The sequence below is a fragment of the Dreissena polymorpha genome, chromosome 1, assembly GCF_020536995.1.
Source record: "Dreissena polymorpha isolate Duluth1 chromosome 1, UMN_Dpol_1.0, whole genome shotgun sequence".
Classification (NCBI taxonomy): domain Eukaryota; kingdom Metazoa; phylum Mollusca; class Bivalvia; order Myida; family Dreissenidae; genus Dreissena; species Dreissena polymorpha.
The window spans coordinates 130,909,382-130,920,862 of record NC_068355.1 but is presented as its reverse complement, the minus strand read 5'-3'; positions in this window follow the sequence as shown (position 1 = coordinate 130,920,862).

Sequence of the window (11,481 nt, the reverse complement as noted above, 5' to 3'; positions counted from 1 at the left end):
AATGGGATTAAATCTGTAGTGATGGTCATAGTGATTTAAATATTGTCAAACTTTAGCGACAGGTACTCAATAGTGGAGTCTCTTGTACAGTATCCACACGGACATGTGGTCTCTTGTTTAGTATTTACATGGACTAGTGGTCTCTTGTACAGTATTCACATGGACTAGTGGTCTCTTGCACAGTATTCACACGGACTAGTGGTCTCTTGCACAGTATTCACACGGACTAGTGGTCTCATGCACAGTATTTACACGGACTAATGGTCTCTTGCACAGTATTCACACGGAGTAGTGGTTCCTTGCACAGTATTCACACGGACTAGTGTTTTTTTGTACAGTATTCACACGGACTAGTGGTTTTTTGTACAGTATTCACATGAACTATTTGTATCTTGAACCGTATTCACACGGACTTATGGTATCTTTGAAAACCTGAAAATTATAAAGCGTTGCAACGCGAAACGATTGAATAATTTGGAAAGTTCTGTTGGTGTCGTTATATTTTGTATAATTACTAGGATGGCTAATATATATGTATAAAATACATCTGCTCATAACATGAGAACGGATGTTCGAGTAGAATAATCGGAAGACTTATTACTCGTGGACTCCAGGGGTCAATTGTTCGAGCCCAGTTGCGAATAACTTTGTTTTTTGCTTTTTTTTAATTGTGTTCTTGTTTTTTTATTGGAGATTTTTAGGTCCAATGTTTACATTTATCAATATAAAGCATTTAATAACGAGCTTCAATACATACCAAAATCTGTGAAAAGGCCCCTTTAATTGTTAAAAACCATTAACAGTTATAGTTTATATCTCTTTGTACGCTCAACTTGGTAATCTAAACACATCTACACATTGCATGACTCAGTGATTTTTTGGAAGATAAACGTTTATTTGGAGAGGAGGTACCGTAAACATTTGTGTATTTATCAGACAATTAAGGAGACTTTATTGCACTTTGCAAGTTGTATGTATGAAGAGCATTTTTCTTCGTTTACTACTTGAGATTGCAGGTAACATATAATGGGATTAAATCTGTAGTGATGGTCATAGTAATTTAAATATTGTCAAACTTTAGTGACAGGTACTCAATAGTGGAGTCTCTTGTACGGTATTCACACGATAATGTGGTCTCTTGTTTAGTATTTACATGGACTAGTGGTCTCTTGTACAGTATACATGGACTAGTGGTTCTCTTGCACAGTATTCACACGGACTACTGGTCTCATTCACAGTATTCACACGGACTAGTGGTCTCTTGCACAGTATTCACACGGACTAGTGGTTTCTTGCACAGCATTCACACGGACTAGTGGTCTCTTGCACAGTATTCACACGGACTAGTGGTTTCTTGCACAGCTTTTAACACGGACTAGTGTTTTTTTACAGTATTCACATGAACTATTAAATTCTTGGGCCGTACTCACACGGGCTAGTGGTATCTTGTGCTGTATTCACACGGACTAGTGGTCTCTTGCACAGTATTCACACGTACTAGTTGTCTCTTGAACAGTATTCACACGAACTAGTGGTCTCTTGCACAGTAATCACACGGACTAGTAGTCTTTTCTCTTGCACAGTATTCACACGGACAAGTTGTCTCTTGTACAGTATTCACACGTACTAGTGGTCTCTTGTACAGTATTCACACGGACTAGTGGTCTCTTGTACAGTATTGACGCGGACTAGTGGTCTCTTTGACAGTATCACTACGGACTAGTGGTCTCTTGTACAGTATTTACATTGACTAGTGGTATCTTGTACAGTATTCACAGGGATTAGTTGTCTCTTGTACAATATTCACACGGACTAGTGGTCTCTTGTACAGTATTCACACGGACTAGTGGTCTCTTGTACAGTATTCACACGGACTAGTGGTCTCTTGTACAGTATTCACACGAACTAGTGGTCTCTTGTATAGTACTTACAAAGACTAGTGGTCTTTCGTACAGCATTCACACGGACTAGTGGTCTTTTGTACAGTATGCACAGGGACTAGTGGTCTCTTTTATATTATTCATACGGACTAGTTGTCTCTGGCACAGTATTCACACGGACTAGTGGATGACAATTAAACGTTTTAAAGGGGCCTTTTCACAGATTTTGGCCTGTATTGAAGTTTGTCATTAAATGCTTTATATTGATAAATATTAACCTTGGATCTAAAAAGCTCCAGTAAAAAAGAAGAATAAAATTAAAGAAAGAAAAAAGTAACCATAAACTGGACTTGAACCACTGACCCCTGGAGTAATAGTCTTTCGCTTAGACCACTCGACCATCAATTCTCATACAATGAGTGATGTATTTTATACTTTATATAAGCAATCCTCGAGGTATCGCAAAATATAACGACAATAACAGAACTCTCCAATTTATTCAATCGTTTCGCGTTGCAACGCTTTATAATTTCCAGGTTTTTAAATCGTCAAAAGATGCATATAATGGATATTTTAGAGCATTTTACATACCATATATGTATCATACATACAACGAAAATTTGCGAATCTGCGACAATTGTTTTTAATTTGGTCAATTTACCAATCCGTGTAAAGGCCTCTTTAATATTTGAGCATGCATAATCGCCGGGAATTCTTAAATACTTGTACATGAACATACATGAACATACATGTAGATGACGATTGTTTATGGATATGTGATTATTATTTTTATGCAGTTATTATGCAACGTACCTGTATATTTTTGCATTTTGGTTACGGGCAATTCTTAGAAGTTGTTAAATGATATAATATATTTGTGTGCATGTTTTTACATAATTCGATTTCATTAAATTTATGCTGATAGTAGGCATATGCAATTAATATCATATTTATGTTTACGGATATTAATAACAATAACATAAAGGCTAAAATATCATGCTGACGTCCAGCCGAAGATTGTATTAAATGATCAGCATTTTCGAAATCCTTTGTGGACTATTATTTCGTACGATTATATGGAGATGATTGAACTTTTTTGCCCGGTACAGTTATTTTTATATAAGCCCTAAAAGTAAAAAGTATTTGTTTCTGATAAAGGTCATATAAAATTTCGGTTATGTAAGATAATGATTATTGAACATAGACTCACAGAAAGGTACCTTTACAAAATCTTGCAATAAGTATGCAGAGAGATTTAAACTGTACGTAACATCAAATAGTATTCTACAAAGCATGTAAACAAACATATGTCACTGGGTTAAAAATTGACCACGCTCCAGTTGTCACATCTTAAACTTTTAATTTATGGAAAAAAAAGAAAAAGAAAATTGTCATTGTTTTTCAAAGAAACATAAGCATGTTCGAACATAATATCGCCATTTATTTGACACGTTTTTCTCACGTGACCCAGTCTCAAACTCAGCCTAGATATATTCATGACGATTGGATAATAAATTAAGCCTTTACAGGGTTAACTAGGTAAATGTTGACGATCCACGAACGCATAATTTACGACGACCAAAAACCGATCTAAAACGCGTTTTTCTGAGCTCGATGTCTGGTAAACAGTATTATATAAAACGCGTTGTTAATAAATCCTTTACTATATGTTTAAATGTTCTCCCTAAAATATTAAGTTAAATTAAACATCGAGTATTTATTTGCATACATTATCGTGTTCATTTCTGTATTTTTTGTATTTAAATAATGGTTTTTATAATTGAACTCATAGTTGTTAATATTTAAGTGATTTAAATAACAGGTGGTGAATCCAAAGTGTTATCATTTTTATGTTGAAATTGAAAAATAAAATCAAGCATATTATGTTTTATGCATTCTAGCACATTGCTCAATCGATTATTCCTACCTTAAGAACGCGCAAGCAGTACAACTGTGATAATGTAAAGATCATAGTGTTGGTCACCTAGAAAGATTATTTGCGAGAAATCTTACACAGCGAAAGGGCAGTAACCCCTCTTTCTCTCAAAACAAACTCTAGGAAACGACTTCGTTCACACCTTTCGTGAGTCTAAAAAGCTAATTTGGTAGGCGTGCATGGACACACTTTGGGTCCACACAGCCTCAGGCGAGGAGGGATCTATAAAACTGCGAGCTGCACACACGAGATGTGTATGTGTGTGGTGAATGTGCGAAATGCGTTTGAGTCAAGTTAACTCTTGAAGCGCGTTCGCGAATCGCACAGGAATACTAGTAGTTCGTTAATCGCACAGGAATAGAAAATGTATCAAGTTTGTACAGCGGTTAGGGTAACTTCTGGTTTGAACGCTGTCCCGGAGCTACGCTATATGACATAGGACCTATTTTGGCATAACACGGCTCAATTAAGCGTTGCGTTACGTAGGAAGCAATACTATTGAACGCGGTCGAGTTACTGATGCACAATCGCAATTTTACTAATTATTAACAAAATTAAGAATAACGAATTCGTGTCGCCGAATTGCTTTATAAGTAAATACACTTGAATACGTGATAATGGCGATAGTGGCTGTACACTCCGTTGGGTATTGATTCGCAGTGTTGACAATATATGTAATTGGTTGCACATAGTGTTACATCGATATGTTAGAACAGGGAGTCGTCCGTGGTCGACAGTAGTCGTTAACGTCGTGACCCAATTTCTGCCGCACAGCTTCGGAGATTGTCGAGTAATCTTCCGGGCTAATTGTCGGTTGCCGGGAATACACGAGCCCTCCTTCGTGCCACCAGTCGGCTGACATGTGTCCGCAGTAGTAGACGATAATGTAGTTGCCCGACCGCGGAAGCTCTGAGAAATATATTTGTAAAAAACATATTTTCAAAATTGACTCCAAACTGTAAATCAACCAATTACTTAAACCACTTTGTAAATTGCGTGTCAAGACATTATAAACAAAAAAGCATGAATCATAACACGGGAGACATTCCAACGCAAGGACAAATCAAGTGTTTTGTTTCATTCCATATTTAATAAAATAATGTACATATGAACCGACAATTACTTGTATCATGTCTTTTTCATCATGGTCAGTCCCGTATTACCCAGTAGGCAGAGTAAGCAACTGCCAATGGGCCCCGCGACTTTAAGGGGCCCCATGAGACCGTGAAAATACAGGCTACAGTAATTGTTTTCTAAATCTTAATTTAATAAATATAATCTCGTAGTGGTGTAACGGTATTAAAATGTCATTTTATACTTATAAAAAGGCATTACCATATGTTATTTCTTGCCAGCCTTCGCACTGGTAGGCTAATAAAAACGATGGGGCACTGACGTTTTTGTAGACACCATGCCGACTAGGGGCCTTGAGGGGATTGATCCCGAAACCTTTCTCAATGATGCTAATCCGGCACTGATCATGTTCTTTTAATTACTGAAAACCTGCTGTTAAAATCTGATTTATTTTGCTATAACACGTTGATGTTTACGATGTCTTTGTTAAAAATAGCTTTATGGGAATGGTTAGCAAAACACGGATAATGAAAATTATTATGACAAGAACATGAAAAATAATGTTTGAAATGTGAGGAAAATGTGTTAAAGATGAATTTAATCAAAACATATAAGTTGATTCTTGATTTTTTTTTTCGTAACCAAGTGTACACGTATTTCGTTTTGGTAACATCAACTGCCGTATTAATATATATATATAATATTATATTTGTTCAATTACCAGATTGCCTATATGTTCACTCATACGAATTAATGGTTCATCAAATTCCATCGGATTACGTGATTGCACTTCGATGTGTGTATATCTTCTACCGCAATGCAACTTACCAACTATTTGCCACTTCTCGTACATTGTTATCCCCATCATGTGATTGGTTAAGTCCAGCTCACCGGGTTTTAGCGGATCAAGCTGCGCGACATGCTGTGTGGTCATCTCGTGACGTGTACTTCCATTCAACATTATAACGTCAAAAAGTTCGGTGAGTTTGTAATTGCTTGAAGTCGGCAAGGGTTTTTACGTCGAAATTTGGCAGTCGAAACAGTCATAGTCCCTATTTAACCCCAGTGCTACATACCACCGACCAGTAAGCTCGGACAGACTAAAATTGCTCAATGTCGACACCGGCGGAGAGCAACGGAATGTCGGATCCGATGGCGTCAATGTCAGGCAGTGGTTGTCGTCAACCATGCATTTCATGAAGGCGTCAAACACGGCGTCCTCATACGTGTTCATGCACTCGTACATACACTTCTGGTTTGTAAGTCCACACTTCGTTATGCACTCCATGTTGTGTCGGCAGTTGGCGTCGGTGACGCAGGCAGCCAATTGCCGACCACAATGTTCGGCACTGCATAGTACATTCGGGCTACTTTTGGCTTTCACCACGTGACCCATGATTGGACTTTCAAATAAATTCGCATTTTGAAATCAACACGACAACTGAACTGAACTGGTGAAGCATTCTTAGCCACAAAGACTTGCTCCGTCCATTGTATTTAGCAGTGCATCATTTTTTATACTCTTACAACAGCAGACACCGAAAGACCACGTGATTAAACTCTGACTTTGGAGCTCTACAGATCCATCTAATAAATCACCACGTAATGTCGCACATTAAGGAATGCAACAATCTGTGGACAATGTTATTTTAACAACAGATCGTGATCCTCACCCCGCTCACGTTTATATAAGACTTTTTTATTTGTGTTGAGTTAGCACGATAATTAATCATGGCACATTTTTGGAACAACGGAAATCAAGATAATCAATAATTATTTGATGCATTAAGCGCATGTATACAAATGTATACACATGAATACACGTATTATTTGTGTTAATTTCTATAAGGATATACAGGCTGAATAGCAACTACTTGTGTTCTACCAACTCAGTACTCATTAATTATAACCATAAAACTTGTATACATGTCTTTAAATATTAGCACCAAGAAATAGTATTTCAATTTCGTGAAAAACGCCTTTGTTTAATGTTTTAATATAGTGCAACTAAGCATTTGAATGGTTAGAAAAATGTCGGATCAGTATGGGACTTCATATTACAAACGCGCGGTTGCACTTTACTGGAAAAAATACTTATTTGTTTAAAAAGATCATGATACCTATAGAAAACTCTCACGAATGAGCAGGCTCTGCACTTTATCCCATTAAAAATTGTGAAATATTTAAAAAAAGACATCAGTAAAAATGTTTACTGGGTCGCGCTTAATTCTCCCAACACAGATCTTAAAAAGTCACGTGGTATATGCACCGTGGGCACCGTGATAGTTATTCCACAATAATTACGCACGTCGTCTGGGTCATTTTTCTTTAAAACAAGGACAATGAAACCTTGGGCAAATCTGTAGGGAAATGCCCTGAATTCAATATAGCATTAAATATCTTTAAAAGATAGAGTTGCAGTAAATCTTTCGATGAAGAATTCGCTTATCAAATTGTCAACGCCACACGATTTATTGCGTTTGAGCCGATAAACTGCCTACTCTACTTCGTCTATCGTCAGTTGACAATCTAGCTCTTCATATCTGCCGTTATTAGTGTTAAAAGTTTACAAATTGCAAAACTGTTCCGCTTGGGTATTATTTACGATTTTTAAATCGTTCTGGAGAGAGGAAAGACAATCATAAAAATCATCAACGGACAACGAATCACTAATGTTGTTTTTACTTTGCTAAAAAGCTTCCAAAAACTTCTAGGCTTTGAGTTTAAGAATAGAACGTAAGCACTAACGCCGCGCTGTTATTTTAGTGTGTTTGATTGTCCCTGACTGTTGAGGTTGCGAAAAATTTATTAAAAGTGTTATATGGTAAAAACAAGCTTGCCGTGGAAAAGAACTACTGTCAAACCAATTATTGACAAAAATACATGTGTATTGATTGAGTATTTTTCATGTACATTCTGACTGCCACAATGTCAAAAATGGCTAGGGATAAAGATCCACAAATATATCATGGCTCTGAATATTGAACAATTGTTAGAAAATACAAACAGTGTAGTCATACCCTTCAAAGAAATCAGTCTAGAATGGAACCATTAAAACGAGTCTTTGTTTATTGCAAGATTATTTCACCTATATATTGATTTAAAGTCTAATCACTTTCTATTGTGGTTAAGCTGAATGAAATATCCATAATAATTGGATGGAACTATATTTTCTCAAACAATTAATGCGGATGTACTGCGTCTGTGAATTGCGCATCTGTACATCTCAGACGATAGATACGAACTTCCTATTTTAAGTCGGTAGGATTGCCAAATACACCTGCGGCCAATTGTATAAATCTGGAGAACTCTTTTTCAGAGGATAACTTTTGGTTATCTTCAATTTTATGATAAGATAACTAAAAGTTATTCGCTGGATAAGAGTTATCCAGATTTATACAATTGGCTGCAGATGCATATTATATCCAGCTCTGCGGTCGACAATGTACAGTTAAATAGATATTGCTTCCATTATAGGTATCGGCTGCAATATGCTTCGAACACTCGAACCTAAGACGGCGAACGATGTTGACCTAATCTTTTATTAAGGAAACCAAATTAAGGGTTAGTTATCGCGTCATCTTCAAACCAAAAAGTTGTTTTTTTAGGATATTGGGAATCGCCACATACTGGCGATTTATATGTAGCGAGGATGTTAATCCGGCATATTACTCAAGTGTGTTTTATGGCGTTAAATGCCAGTATTCGGTCCGAATTAACGATGGGAGAATGACAACTGCATTATAATTCTAACGCGGCCTTGCAATATCTAAATTCTTCATTCTAACAAGAGGTGTTTATTAATAAAACAAATATCAGTTATATTTTCTATCTCGTTTATGCTCAATTTTCTAATGTAAACACATGTACAAATTGAATTGCTTCGTGATTTTTCGGAAGATAAACGTGTATATGGAGAGGAACGACTGAAAACATTTCTGTATTTAGCAGAAAATTAAGAAGACTTTATTGCAAGTTGCAGGTTGTATACAAAACGATCATTGTTTTCCGTTTACTACTTAAGATTACATAAACCATAGAATGGGATGAAATCTGTAGTGATGGTCATAGTAATTTTAATATTGTCAAACTATAGTGGCACGTACTAGAGTCTCTTGCACAGAATTCACATGGACTTGTGGCCTCTTGCACAGCATTCACATGGACTTGTGGTCCCTTGCACAGTATTCACATGGACTTGTGATCTCTTCTACAGTATTCACATGAACTTGTGGTTTCTTGCATAGTATTCACATGGACTTGTGGTCTCTCGTACAGTATTCACACGGAATCTTGCAATAAGAATGCACAGAGCTTTGATCTGTTTTGGACGTAACATCAAATGGTATTCTACAAAGCATATAAACAAAAATATGTCACTGGGTTTAGAATGACAATAATTTAACCGTTGATATTTTTATTTTATTTTTAATTAAGATAATTTATTTGTTATCATTAACCTAATCGTGTACACTTTTTTTCAAAATATAAAAGAAAATGATACTACTTTACATAAAACAATACATCGAACAAACATATAAAATTCTACCAAATCTGATAGGATTTTCTTGTGATGGCAGAGATTGTTTGTAAGAGAAAGGAACGATAACTCTCTGTGGAGATTGATAAAGCCCCTGTCGTTGAACATTGGCCCAAAACAAGTGGTCTTGTGTATTAAACCAAGAAGCTTCAGTATCGAAGGTGAGACCAATGACATTCAGAATCGCAGGTGGGACAAACGAACTTCAGTATCGCAGGTGAAACCAATGAGCTTGAGTATCACAGGTGTGACCAATGAGCTTCAGTATCGCGGATGAGACCAATAGACTTTAGTATCGCAGATTAGACCAATGAACTTCGGTATCGCAGGTAAGCCCAATTCACTTCTGTATCGAAGGTGAGGCTAATGACCTTCAGTATCATAGGTGAATCCAATGAGCTTCAGTATCGCAGGTGAGGCTAATGAGCTTCAGTACCGCAGGTGAGACCAATGAGCTTCAATATCGCAGGTGAGACCAATAAACTTCAGTATAGCAGGTGAGACCAATGAACTTCTGTATCGCAGATGAGACCAATGAACTTCTGTATCGCAGGTGAGACCAATGAACTTCAGTATTGCAGGTGAAACCAATGAGCTTCAGTATCACAGGTGATACCAATGAGCTTCAGTATCAAAGGTGAGACCAATGAACGTCAGTATCGAAGGTGAGACCAATGAACTTTTGTATCGCAGGTGAAACCAATCAACTTCAGTATCGCAGGTTAGACCAATGAACTTCCGGATCGCAGAATAAGCCAATGACCTTCAGTATCACCGGAGACCAATGAACTTCTGTATCGCAGGTGAGACCAATAAACTTCTGTATCGAAGGTGAGGCCAATGACCTTCAGTATCATAGGTGATACCAATGAACTTCAATATCGCAGGTGAGACCAATGAACTTCAATATCTACGGTAAAACCAATGATCTTCAGTATCGCAGGTGAGGCCAATGAACTTCAGTATCATATGTGAGACCAATATACTTCAGTATCGCAGGTGAGACCATTGAACTTAAGTATTCGCAGGTGAGATCAATGAGCTTCAGAATCGCAGGTGAGACCATTGAACTTCAGTATCGCAGACGAGGCTTTACAGATCCTCGATGCCATGTAGTTGTTTACATTCGCTTTGGCTGCTATGTTTGTTTAAACCCGCATATTAATCGCACATATATTCGATAAACCATTTTGGCCTTCTTATCTAGGTTTTATTAGAACAGGTGGTCGTACGGGATTCGCGCTTAAAGAACTACAAGACGAGATGAAAATGAGAGTTCACATGGAAAATTCTAAGATCATAAAGGGATATAGATTTCAGATTTAATGTGTTATTTTTTGTTTATTGTAATTGTTTATTATTAAAGGTGTTTTCTGTAATTCAATATGCTTCATTTCATTATAACCAATTTTATATTTAAGCGCATCTTATGTTTTTCAACAAACCAGCTTTGCTATCTTACATATTGAATAAAACGAATTCGGTCGTACATATGAAGCTGTATATTCCCTACCCGATTGTCTAAAATGAGCGGAATTCTAAGATATTGTAAAAAAATAAAAATATGTAGCGGATACGAGTATATAAATCTTTTCAAGGTACCTCATAAAATGCAGTGTCGATAGACTCAGAAACATATAGTTTATACAAAATAAACGCTTATCATTTTCTTTCTGTAATTGCTGGAAAGTGAGCGGCATTTAAACAATTTATATAAGTAATAAAGGGTTTAAAATGGCAAAAAACACATGTCTTGGCATGGACGTCGCCATCTTGTTTGTTACGTGATTGTCCCCTCTGTTTTATACAGGTCAATGGGAAATTCGTTTTTTGAAAATCATGTTTCAATTGCTAATTTTGTCGCTCACAAGCGTTATAATTGCCACATGTTTAACGTAAATCTCACTAAACAACACGGAATACATGCATACCGGTATATCCGAAATGTGCATTCGCTCGTTCATACACGATTAAATGTTGTTATCGTTGACAAATATAGAAAAAAATGAAAATATAGAGGCCTTTACAAGAGATACCTTCTAATTTAACTC